This window comes from Pelophylax lessonae (genome assembly GCF_965119305.1).
Source record: "Pelophylax lessonae genome assembly, chromosome: 5".
Taxonomy (NCBI): Eukaryota; Metazoa; Chordata; class Amphibia; order Anura; family Ranidae; genus Pelophylax; species Pelophylax lessonae.
In genome coordinates, this window is record NC_138772.1 from 319,885,269 (window position 1) to 319,900,725 (window position 15,457).

Below are 15,457 nucleotides of genomic sequence, written 5' to 3' on the forward strand. Positions count from 1 at the left end.
GTAGGAAACAGAAGGGAAAATAACAGAAAATGATTTAAGGCTAAAGCAAACACCAGATTGCACAGAATATTTGTTAACAAGCAGCAGAAATTGTATTGATTGACTTTTATAAGCTGACTTTAATGCTAATAACTGTAAATAATCAGAGTGACTCTTTCCTGGGTACCTGATAAGAGACTATCATCAGGTGAACGCATGTGGAGTCATATTTAACAGGGTATAGCAGGTTTGATAATCACTTATTATTCTTAAACAAAGATATTGAAAAAACAAACAGAAATTTTGAATCTGTTGGATTCATTTTCTGTGAATAAAACTGATACATACACACAACTGTTCCCAACAGAAACTAATACCTGTTAATTCTCCCAGAAATCCAGTAAGCTCTAAAATGTATGTTAACTTTGCATTGTTACCTCAAGCAGTGTTTTAGTCCTGCCAAGTTCAAAACACCTCCACCATATGTTATGCTGGGAAAAAGGTGGCCAGGGCGGAGCGACGTGCTGATCCCAGAAAGACGGGCTGCTGTGAATTAGCTGGCTGGCTTGTGTAGTGCCAATGCAATTTTAAAGCTTTCCTGATGTAAGTGCAACCTTTTTTTATATGATAAAAGTTATAAGGACTTTACTTTATGGCATTGTTTTATATTTCTTTCGGGATTTTCCGTGACTGTGACATCTTGAGGGTGAAACTCCATGCCCCGTAATTTCTCCGGATTGATTAAGATCCTGGCTGGGTTTGTACGCAATTATTAGTGTTGAGCGAACACGGACTGTATTATTCGTGTTCGTACCGAATAATTGGATTTTTTGTACCCGAACACGGACACGGACACTTTACTGTATGTTCGGGTAAAAATCCGTGTTCGGTCGTTTTATTTCCGGGTTTTGCATGCTTTGGCGCTCTTTTCATGGCGGGCTTTCAACAGCCAATCAACAATCGTTTAACTGGTGTGCCTTAAGCCATCCCAGCCATGCCTGCAAATGTCTCAGTAGCTGTGATTGGCCGTCTGAAGCATGTGACCAAGTCTTTATAAGTTCGAGGCAGCCGCAGCGGCGTCATTATGCTGCTTAGATTCAGGGACAGAGCACACATCAACGTGCTGGCTGCTGATTAGGGAAAGATAGGCAGGAAAAAACCATTTGTGTCCGGATAGAATTGAGGGACAGGTCGGAGTGTTTAGGCAGGGCGAGTTGTAGGCATTTTAGGGATAGAGTCTGCTGAATTATAGGGTCAGTGTCTTCTACAAACTACAATCGATATTGCTGTGTGGGGGGTGGGGTGAATCTGCACTCAATCCTGATCTACGATCTCTTCTCAATCCTGTTAGGGACAGAGTCTGCTGAATTTTAGGGAAACTGTGTTCTACAAACTACAATCGATATTGCTGTGTGGTGTGGGATTGGAGATAGGCAGGTGTCAGTGATCCACATCCATTTTTCTGTGTGTGAGCTGCAGTGAACACAATCTTTTTGGGCTGCAGTGAGCACAATCTTTTTGGGCTGCAGTGAACACAATCTTTTTGGGCTGCAGTGAACACAATCTTTTTGGGCTGCAGTGAACACAATCTTTTTGGGGTGCAGTGAACAAAATCTTTTTGGGGTGCAGTGAACACAATCCTTTTTGGTGTGCAGTGAACACAATCTTTGTGGGGTGCAGTGAACAAAATCCTTTGTGGGGTGCAGTGAACACAATCTTTTTGGGGTGCAGTGAACAAAATCCTTTTTGGGGTGCAGTGAACAACATCCTTTTTGGGGTGCAGTGAACACAATCTTTTTGGGGTGCAGTGAACAAAATCCTTTGTGGGGTGCAGTGAACACAATCTTTTTGGGGTGCAGTGAACACAATCTTTTTGGGGTGGAGTGAACAACATCCTTTTTGGGGTGCAGTGAACAAAATCCTTTTTGGGGTGCAGTGAACAAAATCATTTTTGGGGTGCAGTGAACACAATCTTTTTGGGGTGCAGTGAACACAATCTTTGTGGGGTGCAGTGAACACAATCTTTTTGGGGTGGAGTGAACAACATCCTTTTTGGGGTGCAGTGAACAACATCCTTTTTGGGGTGCAGTGAACACAATCTTTTTGGGGTGCAGTGAACACAATCTTTGTGGGGTACAGTGAACAGAATCTTTGTGGGGTGCAGTGAACACAATCTTTGGGGGGTACAGTGAACACAATCTTTGTGAGGTGCAGTGAACACAATCTTTGTGGGGTGCAGTGAACACAATCATTGTGGGGTGCAGTGAACTCAATCTTTGTGGGGTACAGTGAACACAATCTCATACTTCTGAAGGTTTGAGGGTGCTGCCTGTTCCATACTCCCCCTACTCCTCATCTAGCCTTTTAGGGGTACAAACAATAGTAATTGGGGCCTAGTGTGGTTGTGTACGTGTGATATACATACACTTTTTTGGGATCATATTTTCTATTCCGCTATTTAATCAAAAACCTTTGGGGATCAGTTAAATTGGGGGATAGTCTGTGTTGGTACGTGTGAGAGAGATCCACCTTTCCAAGTTGTTGGGGTTCATCTCATACTTCTGAAGGTTTGAGGGTGCTGCCTGTTCCATACTCCCCCTACTCCTAGCCTTTTAGGGGTACAAACAATAGTAATTGGGGCCTAGTGTGGTTGTGTACGTGTGATATACATACACTTTTTTGGGATCATATTTTCTATTCCGCTATTTAATCAAAAACCTTTGGGGATCAGTTAAATTGGGGGATAGTCTGTGTTGGTACGTGTGAGAGAGATCCACCTTTCCAAGTTGTTGGGGTTCATCTCATACTTCTGAAGGTTTGAGGGTGCTGCCTGTTCCATACTCCCCCTACTCCTAGCCTTTTAGGGGTACAAACAATAGTAATTGGGGCCTAGTGTGGTTGTGTACGTGTGATATACATACACTTTTTTGGGATCATATTTTCTATTCCGCTATTTAATCAAAAACCTTTGGGGATCAGTTAAATTGGGGGATAGTCTGTGTTGGTACGTGTGAGAGAGATCCACCTTTCCAAGTTGTTGGGGTTCATCTCATACTTCTGAAGGTTTGAAGGTGCTGCCTGTTCCATACTCCCCCTACTCCTAGCCTTTTAGGGGTACAAACAATAGTAATTGGGGCCTAGTGTGGTTGTGTACGTGTGATATACATACACTTTTTTTGGATCATATTTTCTATTCCGCTATTTAATCAAAAACCTCTGGGGATCAGTTAAATTGGGGGATAGTCTGTGTTGGTACGTGTGAGAGAGATCCACCTTTCCAAGTTGTTGGGGTTCATCTCATACTTCTGAAGGTTTGAGGGTGCTGCCTGTTCCATACCCCCCCTACTCCTCATCTAGCCTTTTAGGGGTACAAACAATAGTAATTGGGGCCTAGTGTGGTTGTGTACGTGTGATATACATACACTTTTTTTGGATCATATTTTCTATTCCGCTATTTAATCAAAAACCTTTGGGGATCAGTTAAATTGGGGGATAGTCTGTGTCGGTACGTGTGAGAGAGATCCACCTTTCCAAGTTGTTGGGGTTCATCTCATACTTCTGAAGGTTTGAGGGTGCTGCCTGTTCCATACTCCCCCTACTCCTCATCTAGCCTTTTAGGGGTACAAACAATAGTAATTGGGGCCTAGTGTGGTTGTGTACGTGCGAGATACATACACTTTTTTTGATCATATTTCCTATTCCGCTATTGAATAAAAACCTTTGAGGATCAATTGAATTGCGGGATAGTCTGTGTCGGTACGTGTGAGAGAGATCCACCTTTCCAAGTTGTTGGGGTTCATCTCATACTTCTGAAGGTTTGAGGGTGCTGCCTGTTCCATACTCCCCCTACTCCTCATCTAGCCTTTTAGGGGTACAAACAATAGTAATTGGGGCCTAGTGTGGTTGTGTACGTGTGATATACATACACTTTTTTTGGATCATATTTTCTATTCCGCTATTTAATTTAACTGGGCCTCCATGCGAGACCTGTGTGCCTTGTTGCGCTGTTTTGAGTACTCCACCAACATGGCCAGTGGCAATGACGCCGTTCTTAGCTTAACTATCCCACTTCTATGCCTCCTTGAAAAAACAATTCGGGCGATGATGGAAGAGGATGTGGCACAGGATGAGGAGGAGGAGGAGGATGAAGAGGTAACATTTCCAAGGCTTTCAGGGCAGTCATTCGCAAGGGGCTCCGAGGGTGGGTTCCTGCACACGCAAACGCCAGGGACGCAATTGTCCAGCAGGGGCACAGTTCTGGAGGATGAGGAGGATGAGGAGGAGGAGGAGCTGGAGGAGGAGATGGAACCATGTTCACAGCAGGGTGGCACCCAGGCCAGCTCATGGCCATCACTGGTGCGTGGCTGGGGGGATACAGAGGACACGGACGATACACCTCCCACAGAGGACAGCCTTTCGTTGCCTCTGGGCAGCCTGGCACACATGAGCGATTACATGCTGCAGTGTCTCCACAACGACCGCCGAGTTGCCCACATTCTAACTTGTGCTGATTACTGGGTGGCCACGCTGCTGGATCCCCGTTACAAGGACAACGTACCGTCCTTAATTCACTCACTGGAGCGCGATCGCAAGATGCGCGAGTACAAGCGCACGCTGGTAGACGCCATGCTGCTGGCATTCCCATCTGACAGCGGGGCCACAGTGGAAGCACAAGGCAGAGGAGGAGGAGGAGGAGGTCGCCAACGCAACCAGGGCACCGCCAGCACCTCAGAAGGCAGGGTTAGCATGGCCGAAATGTGGAAAAGCTTTGTCAGCACGCCACAACAAACAGCAGCACCAGCAGCTCAGATGGAACGTCTTAGCAGGAGGCAGCATTTTACCAACATGGTGGAGCAGTATGTGTGCACACGCCTACATGTAGTGAATGACGGGTCTGCCCCCTTCAACTTCTGGGTCTCCAAATTGGGCACATGGCTTGAGCTTGCCCTTTACGCCTTGGAGGTGCTGGCGTGCCCTGCAGCCAGTGTATTATCTGAACGGGTATTTAGCACGGCTGGGGGCGTTATAACAGACAAGCGCAGCCGCCTGTCCAGAGACAATGTGGACAAGCTCACGTTCATTAAAATGAACCAGGCATGGATCCCACGGGACTTTTCCGTACCTTATGCAGAATAGCAATGGATACCGACCTTACCCACCCATTGTTCCATTTTTGCTCTTTCTCACTCTTTTGGGGTGTACCCTCATTTAAAATTTTTGAAAAGAAGCAGTGTTGGCTACCTCGTCCTCCTCCTCAGGGCCAGATTAATGTAGGGGCTATTGGAGCTGCAGCTCCAGGCCCCTACCTTTTATATAGGCCCCGGGTTGGCCATATTCACTGTTACCGCTCTTCTGTCACTTGTAAACACAGAAGTCTGGCTTCTATGCTCGCTTCCCCAGGCAGCACCCTCAGAACCTCCCCACACAGCGTGAAGGCCGGACAAGGAGGGACAGTTGGCGATGCATGGATGTGTTTATGGGCTTCAGAGACAGCATCCCATGTTGAATTAGGCATGCATGGCTGCACCCTTCCTCCTCTGGGTGCATGGCAAGGCACGGCCCTTAAGGCCCTTCAAAATCCTCAGCACCAAGCCCATGATGCTGTTAATCCGGCCCTGGTCCTCCTCCACCGCCGCTTCCACCTACACCGCCCATAGGTGTGCGCAGCCTATTGCATTAAGGTGTGCACCCCAAAGTTGAAATACACATGCATGTGTTTGCCAGCAGGGAGAGTAATGTATCGGGGCCATGTACCTGTAGGCAAGGAGAAATAGAGCAGAGCAGGTCCCAGGGAGATCTTTCCCATCTCCTCACTGGCAATGCTATGTGCCCTAGGTGATTAGGGTGTGCCCAGGCACACCCAGCACACCCTGTGCGCACGCCTATGTCACCGCCACATCCACCACCACCTCAACCTCCCTCCTACTCCATATGGGCCTCGTCCTTCAGAGATGAAGAAGAACATTGTTTTATTTTTCTGTTTTTTTTTTGTTGTTTTAAGTTATTTCCCTATCCACATTTGTTTGCAGAGCACTTGCCATGCTCTTAATTACGTTTTGCTGCCATTTGCAGCACTCTAGCCCTTTCCTTTGGTGTTTTAGAGCCATTTTAGTGCCTTAAAGTTCGGGTCCCCATTGACTTCAATGGGGTTCGGTGTCCGGGAAAAGTTCGGTAAAAGTCCGGGACACGGACCCGGACTTTTTTTTAAAGTTCGGCCGAACCCGTCGAACACGGACATCTAGGTGTTCGCTCAACCCTAGCAATTATCACAGACCTACTCTAATAGGGGATCGGTGAAAATTGGATTTCTTGTGATCGTGCCATCTTGGGGGTGGATCTTCATGCCCCTTAAGTTCTCCTGGATGATTAAAAGCCCTGGCTGCGTTTTGAGGCACAAGTGTCACTGACCTTCTGTAATAGGAGGCCCGTGCAAGCTAGTAAGTGAGTATTCTTTATGGTGGAGGTGGCAGTTTATGTATCACGCACTTTTCGGTGTTCGATGGTGTGGATGCCACTGATAGAATCCTTTTTTAATCACATTTGGGACTATCTATTGGATTTATTCAATTTCCTAACATTTCTTACTGGTGTTTCTAGCGCAACTCAATCTATGAGTGAGAAGGCATTGCATCGCCTCCTCACAACCTGTTTTAACCCCTTGGACCTCACACAAGCAACCCTATTCACTTAAATGGATCACAGTCAGTGGGTGTACAGGAGGTACAATTCCCACCACAGCTGTGAAGTAAAGTATCACAACTGTGGCATGTTTACCCCCCTGGCCGCTGCCTCTGCAGCTAAAGGGAGTAGCGGTTGAGGGCCAGTTAAACCGCAGCCCAACCACAAAGTTTTACCCTCCCGCCCCCCCCCCCCATCCTCATAAGTGAATGAACCCTAATAGCGAGGCTAATCAGTTGGTGTCCTTCATTATCAGTCTGTACTAACCCTGGCTCATTTAATGACCATGTTTCTGGCTGTTGCCTGAACCGATCTTTTGCCTGTTTAATGACCATGTCTCTGTCTGCCCGAACTGACTCATTTGTGCGTCCAACTGATAATGTTCCTGTGAGACACCAGTCCCAGCCATCCCCTGCAGACAACTGCACTCCTGGAACCAGGCACAGACTGGGCCAAAAAATAGGCCTGGGCATTTTCAACTGAGTAGGCGGGGGGAGGGGAGGCGTTCGCGGGGGCATTAGGTGACAAGATTTGGGATTTTAGGATGTGTTGATTCTATTTTTTTTGTTTAATGTGACAGATTGGGGACCGTTTAGGTCAGAGCTGCCATATGATGCTGTTTTTTGTCTTCCTTTAACTCTGGTTTTGATGGTGGAGTTCTGAAAATAGTATGAAGCAGCACAAGAGTTGCTCTAATCCAGGGTTAGCCAACCTTTTAGGCATAGTGTGCCGAAAATCTTTTTCAAAGAAATTGAGAAACTGGCAACTTTACACAAAAAGGAATCTTTTAACCACTTCCCGCCTGTCATATAGCAAAATGATGGCCGGCAAGTGGTTGCTCTATCCTGACTGGCGGTCATATGATGTCCAGCAGGATAGACCACTCTGCGTGCCCCAATCTCATATCACCCCAATTCCTGCACCTTCTTACCTCAGCTCACCCAAATTGCTGCACCTTCGCACCTCAGATCACCCTAATTCCTGCACCTTCCTACCTCAGATCCCCCCAATTCCTGCACGTTCTTACCTCAGATCACCCAATTTCCTGCACCTTCACACCTCAGCTCACCCCAATTCCTGCACCTTCACACCTCAGATCCCCCAAAATCCTCCACCTTTGCACCTCCTATAACCCCAATTTCAGTACCTTCAGAAAGCACAAAGCAACACAGCTAGTCACTCTCAGGAACTCTCAGGAACCACAGGAACTTTGTTCTTTATTTTTTTAGCCTCCTGTACTTCCTGGACAGTGGACATGGCATTTTATGGGGGCAACCATGTACAAGTAGGTTAGGCCTGCTTGGCGTATAGGAACAGGGACTGCTATAGGTGACACTACACTTTATTCCCTGATCACTCATATAGCGAGGACCATTAGAGTACATGGATTTTAACACAATTGGTTGATTTGCATGATACACAAAAGACAATGTTCAGTAAATAATCAGTCCAGACAGTAAAAAGCCTCACACGTGGTATAGCCATACTCAGGAAAATGTGTTTTTCTAAGTATGCTCCTTCTGTAAGTGAGAAATATCTTGTTAATTGAGAACTTGAGCATATGAGAATACAGTTTATTTTTTTTCTTGCATTTCCATAAAATGAGAATCTTATTCACTCTCTTTTTTTTTTTTTTTTTTTACATTTTCCAAAAACTTGTCATAAAAAAATGACATTTTCAGTTGGTGCTTCCACTGTCCCTGTACTCCAAGGCCTCCAAAAATATGATACGTAGTCAGGAAATTAGATGCATAATTTATGCTCCTCGAAAAGCCCAAAGGTGCTTCTTCTCACATATGTGGTATCCTTATGTTCAGGAGGCATAGCAGAATGGGGTGTAATTTTAAGTGTGCCTACGCTGTGTGTGAGAAAAAACTTGTTAATAGGGCAACTTTGTGGGAAAAAAAAAATTGTATTTCTTTATTTTTCATAAAATTATTTCAACTTAAATAAGCTTACCGTGCTGATTACTAAATGCCCTGGACTCCCAACATTCCAAAAAGGGGTCATTTAGGGGGTAATTTACTGTCCTGTCATTTTAGGGCCTCAATAAATGAGTTAGGCAGACACATTTTCAAATATATTGCTATATTCTATTGCTTTGTAGCCTGAAATGAGAACAGACACAGTTTTTGTTTTATACAGCTGTATTTACTCAGTGCAACTTATAACATCCAAGCTAAATATATAACACCAACATGCCAGAAAAAAAATAAAAACAGAATCACTGAGTTGGAAAAGGGATCACTCCTCTCCTAAAAATGACTTGTGAACTCAATCAGGCATAGCTAATCACCTTTCTAATGGCACACAAAGCCATTTGACTTTCAACTGTGATCAGCTGTGGTCATTATGATTAGCTCAGCAGGAAAAGTACTTTCCTGGAGCAGTTCAGTCAACTGAAGCAAACAATCTACTATGGTTGGTAAGCCACTTTCAAAAGATCTCTGGGATAAAGTTGTGGATAGGCAAAAGTCAGGAGATTGATACAAAAACAATTCAAAAGGGTTTTTCAATGCCTAGAAGCACAGTGACGTCTATTATTAAGAAGTGGAAGGTATTTGGTACAACACAGACCCTCCATGGATCAGGACTTTGTTTTAAACTGGATGAAAGAGCCAGGATTAAACTGGTCATATAGGCTACCAAGAGGCCTACAGCAACTCTGAAGCAGTTGCAGGAGTGTATGGCAAAGAGTGGTCATTGTGTGCATATGACAACGATATCACAAATTCTCCACAAATATGGCATGTATGGGAGTGTTGCAAGAAAAAAGCCACTTCTCAATAAAAGCCACAGCAGTCACAACTGAGCTTTGCCAACATTCACCTTAAAGATTCTGAGGCCACATGGAAAAAGGGGTTATGGTCAGATAAGACTAAAATTTAATTAGTTGGCCTCAACACCAAACAACATGTCTGGCAGAAATCCAATGCAGCTCATCATCCAAAAAACACCATTCCTACAGTAAAGCATGGAGGTGGTAATATCCTGTAATGTGGGTGTTTCTCTGCAGCAGGGACTGGAGCACTTATCAGGATAGAAGGAAAAATAGATGAGGCAACATACCGTCAAATTCTTGAGCAAAATCTGCTGCACTCTGCCAGAAAGTTGTCAATAGGAAAAAGGTTTATGTTCCAACATGACAAAGACCCAAAGCATAAAGCAAAAATGACCACACAGTGGTTGAAGGAGAAAAAGGTGAATGGCCTTGCATGGCCTAGTCAGAGCCCAGACTTAAATTCATTGAAAATTGTGGAATGACTTGAAGCCTGCAGTCCACAAAAGGCCACCATCAAATTTTACTGAACTTGAGTTGTTTTGCAAAGAAGAGTGGGCAAATATTGCAAAGTCTAGATGTGCAAAGTTAGTAGAGACATATCTCAACAAACTAAAGGCTGTAATTAAAGCACAAAGGCGGTTTGACAAAATACTGACACATGGGGGTGATCCTTTTTCCAACTTAGAGATTCTGTTTTTGATTTTTTTTTCTGACATTTTGGTGTTCTATCTTACAATTAGATGTTAAGTTGCACTGAGTAAGTACAGCTGAATAAAACAAAAACTGTGTCTGTCATCATTTAAGGCTGTAAAGCAACAACATGTAAATATTTTAAAAGGGGGATATTCTTTTCTATACCCACTGTGTATACCAGGGGTGGGGAACCTTTTTTTTCTGCCAACATCATCTGTAACATCATTCGGGGGCCGTACAAAATGTATGCATAAATGTAATAGGCATTGCTTTGCGTCAAAAAACGCTGTAAATAATTGCGTGACTTTGAGGTCACAGAAGTGTGAAAGGGGCCTGGAAGAAGCTGCGTGGGTACGCAGCGTAACGCGTTGGATAGCCAAACCGGAAGTGACGTATCGGCGAAGGAATGTTTGTTATGCTCTGAACAAGACGGAATGTAATGTGAGTGTTACTCTTATCTATTTAATAAAATATACGGGACGTACTTCACTATGTTTGGCCCGATTTGATTTTTTTTGAGATATAAAGGACCGCATATATCCCCTGGAGTATAGATGTTTATATAAGGGAGAAAAAACCGAGGATTCATAATGGTACCTATATGCCAATAAGGAGGAAGGAGCAGCACACTGAGGCATACAACTAAAGGCTTTTTTAAAGAGCATTGAGGTGAGCGCTTAGGACACCTAGTGGGCACCACACAAAAGAGCACCTGCATGTCAAATTTGGATAAGAAGACTTTGTTGATCACTACATATTTATATATTTATTTAAAGGACACTTCAGCACTTTATATTTGAAACCACCTAATTAAGAGCACATAATTAATTTTATTAAAGGGTCACGGACTAATAATTTTATATACAATTTTTGTCACTTTATACTGTATTTATATTGTTGGTTTAAGTAAGATTCATTTTATTTTAGTAGATTTTACCACCTAATTTATTAATTGAAGGATTTATATCAGATTGTATTTACTTTGTACATTGAGATACACAATTTGAGAATATTATATTGAGAAGCACTAAGGCACTTTTTCACATATTTATATGATTTAATTTATGTTACATTAAGCACTTTAAAGCGCGGTACTCCCCCCAACTATGTTTCTCTGTATATGTATGTCAATGTAATTCTATCAAAGCAAATGCCAAAAACAGGAGGAATATGTTGATGACAAAGCGGTGCTACTGCAGCCATAACAATTGGTTTCTATTATTGATCTATTGATCTATTCCTTCTGTAATTTGTATATGCCATCTATACATCAGGGATGTGTCATCTTATTAATGGTCATACTTGTTGATATGCTCATATGCTTATGTCCAGGCACTGGCTCCTGAGATTGCTTAGGATACACAGTTAAAATGTCTGACTTGCAATCTACAAGATGACGTCACCTATGATGACGTCATCTTGAAGAAAATGACCCTTGATGACGTCCCCTAAGATGAAACGCGTCAGTTGGAGCCACGCACACACGCTACTGCGCATATGTGGCCGATGCTCGGCCATCTTTGTTATGGGAAATTCACCTATCTATGGTCAATTATGTGAATCATGCCTTTTTAATGCTTTTACATGTAAGTTAACTACTTTTATTATAAATGCAACGTTTGTACAGAGCTTTATGTGAAGCTTTATTTTTTGCATATGCTTCGTATATCTGAACTTAAAAGTGGATCTGTTGGTTTGACTTCTTGAATCATCCGTTTGCCTTCCATTGCTGTTTTGCTGTCTGGGGTCACCAGAGAGGACATTTCAGCTATTGCCAGTGGAACTGACTACTGATCAAGCGCTTTTTGACCACCCTGAGCAAGGGTGGTCGCTGGCCTTCCGGTAAGCCTCTGTGAGATTACACCTTGGTGTCACATCTGCTATCTTGGATTTCCTTTCTGCTCCACACAGATTTTTGTTGGGAATTTTTCTTTATGGACACTCTTTTTAATTAATTTATTTATTCGTTATACATTTATCCCTATTTATTCATATAAGTTGATTTTTCACAGAGATTTATGTGGTTCAGTATTTGATTTATGTATATGTATACATTTTTATTCATATGTTTATATGCTTAGTGCTGCACTTTCTTTTTGTAAATTGCAGTCTACAAAGCAGCTGATATTCCTCATAGACTGGGAACCCATGGTTCCATCCTACTGTGTCAGTACAACTTTTTTAGAGATTTTTTTATTTATTTATTTATTTCAGGTTCTTATATAGTGCTGTCAATTTACGCAGCGCTTTACATATACATTGCACATTCACGTCAGTCCCTGCCCTCAAGGAGCTTACAATCTAAGGTCCCTAACTCACATTCATACATACATAGTAGGGCCAATTTTATACATATTTCAAGCAACAATGTCCACTTCTTTTTTTTTTTTTTTTTGCTGGTTCAGCTAGCTTCTCTAATCCAGTTTGTGTTAGTCCTCCTAGGCAGGATTTTCATGTTGTAGTCCCGTAGGGCTACCTATAAAAAAAAAAATATTTCTTTTCAATGAAAAAATTAGTTTTCATTCCCTTTTTCTATGTCTGTTACAAGATACTGGTGATACTGATCTTTAAACAAAAAGTATTTTATTTTAATGCCTGTACATATATTACTGTTTTGATATCCATCTGGACACTGGTCTAGATAGATGTTTGGATAAAAGGGTCAACTGTAGGAACTCACAACAGAACATTTTGCACTGATTTCTCAAGAAACAATTAACTATAAAAGCCGAAAGTGGGCCAAATCAAATTTTTAGTGGCCTTTCTTCCATTATAGAGTGATGTCAGATCAGTAGGAATATGATCTTAAAAATCTCACGTATCACTATATGCACTGAGATGGTCAGATTTTTAGAACAATACCTTTGTTGTTTCACCAGTTACTTTAAACATAGTATATTAAACATGTGAGTTTAGTGAACACTAAAGCTGGCCATACACTAGCCGAAAAATCGTTCAAACTCATTTTCGTAAAACAAAAATCAGCCGTGAGAGCAGACGATCGTGCCAATGGACATAAATGAATCAGTTTTTCATTCATTTTGTCACATATGCCTAGTGCAAACAGTTCAGCCGAGAAACACATTAACCTTTCAATTTATCGTTCGTTCGGTGGAATTTTCCAAACTGTTCCTTCAATTTTTCGGCTCTGAAAAGCTAAAAATGATTTTCTATTTGTGCCCATTAACTGGACAAAAAAAGAACGAACGGACCAAATGACAGATTTTCGAACGATTTTTCGGCTAGTGTAAGGCCAGCATTAAGCTTCATGTTTCTGGGTGTCCAGGAGGCACAGGTGCAGGATCCGGCCCAGCTGCCAGTAGTCTACCAAAATCTATGACAGGCTTAAATATGCATTGACTGGATACGGCTGGACGCTATACTGAACAGTACTCATGTTTAGGGCAGTATGCATTCAGGAATGTATGCCCAGGAATTCTGAAAGGAAGAATCAGCTCATGTGCCTACAAAAAACATGCTAATAGGAATAGAAAGCCATGTGACAGAGAGATTCACAGTTCTGCTACTCAATTCGCTGTCTAGTCACAGGCTGGGGCAGTTACACAATGACCTAAGTTTGAATGATGCTAACCATCAGCCTGAGGACATCTGGTGGCAGAAAAAAAGTACTGCAGCGTAAGTCTCTGGATTGAAGCTGAATATTGCAGCAACATCTGAATTTGTTATACTATTATCTATATATTCTTATTTTTATTTTGAAGGCTATTCATTTGTATCTTGTTATTTTTGGCTGGAGTTCTTCTTTAAACATAGGCAGTGAATTAGTTGTAAAATGTGTAATATTTATAAAAAATGACAACAATATTTAGTCTCCTAAATCTATTCAACTAAACATGTGGGTGGAGTTAAATATGTACAGTCTTTTTACTGGTTTCCATATAAAATAAAGACGCCGAGTTTAAAACTATAGAGGCTATAGAGGTACCCTTGGTCATCTTGAACTTGTACACCTTAACCAATGTGCTGAGATTAGTCTGCATGGCCTTTGTGCTTTGATAGAGAGTGCTGAGTATTGCAGGGTAAATGTTCCTGAAACAAAGGTAATTTCCAGCAAGCGTTTCAGGCATGCACATGCTGAATAATTTGTTTGTCTTACCTATCGTGGCCTGATAACTCCAATGTATTGGCAGCAACTTGAATGACTTTGCAATGAGCAATACGTTGTTTTCTGTTACTCACTAGTACCCATACATACACAGCAGGTTATCTAATCCAGAGTAAAGAAAGCACCCAAAGGCAATGTAAGTAACATTATCAGTGGGTGTTACTGAACATGCAGGGCTCTGTACAAGTTCTCTAAAGAACTTAGTCAGAGTTAATGAACTTTAAACTTTGTGTTACACAAGCTAAGCGTACTTAACTTAACAAGCTTAGTTTATATAACACCTAATATGAATAAATTGCATTAAACTGAATAAACCAAACAACTATTTTTTTTTAGAGTATAGTATATTTATCTTGAAGTTGGTCTGGTCATCATTTCTAACAATTACTGTATACATAGAACGATTCTTTGTTTATATGATATTTGCTATGTAGGTGCTGAAAGATTTCCCATTATTTCCAATGAAGCAGTATTGGGTCAGGCCATGTTTAGATAGCATAATGCCCTAGTTACATGTTAACTATGATACCCTTTGCTGCAAGATCCATCCTTGAAAATATTTTAGTAAAATTCAATGCTACAACATACAGTTGGAGGGGGCTGTAAGATCCTGGCACTCTCAGTGCCTTTCTATCATCTCACTTCCGGGTTGCGTTCCACCACTCAGGTAGGTGGAACGCATATAAGGTGTGTATTCCTTTAACAGTGCTGACGTCATCATCAGGCGCTGCACTGAGCGGCTATTTCAACTGACGGTCTGCACTCACACATTGTTCGTGCAACCACTCCTGATACCTGCCTAACCTGACGCTGCCGAATCTTCCAGCTACATACCCTATACCTGGATTGACCGGAGCCTCGCTACCTTGTCCTACACTCCCTCACTACTGGCTATTGATAAGTACCCCACAGGGGACCCCCTCTTATCAACAACGCTTGCTATCTATACCTGCATTATAAGAACTATTGCTAGCTCTAGGATACATGCTCTCCAGTATCTACCATCTGCATTTCTAAACCTAGATCGCTAGCTCTTGTGCCTATTATTTGTTACAACCTGCATTACCGAACTAAGCTTAGCAACACCTGTATATCTTGCTTGCTATTATCTATCACCTGTTGATTATACTAGATAGCTAGCTCTTGTGATTGTTATCTATCATCATCTACTATCATTCCTGTAACATCACTATCTGAGT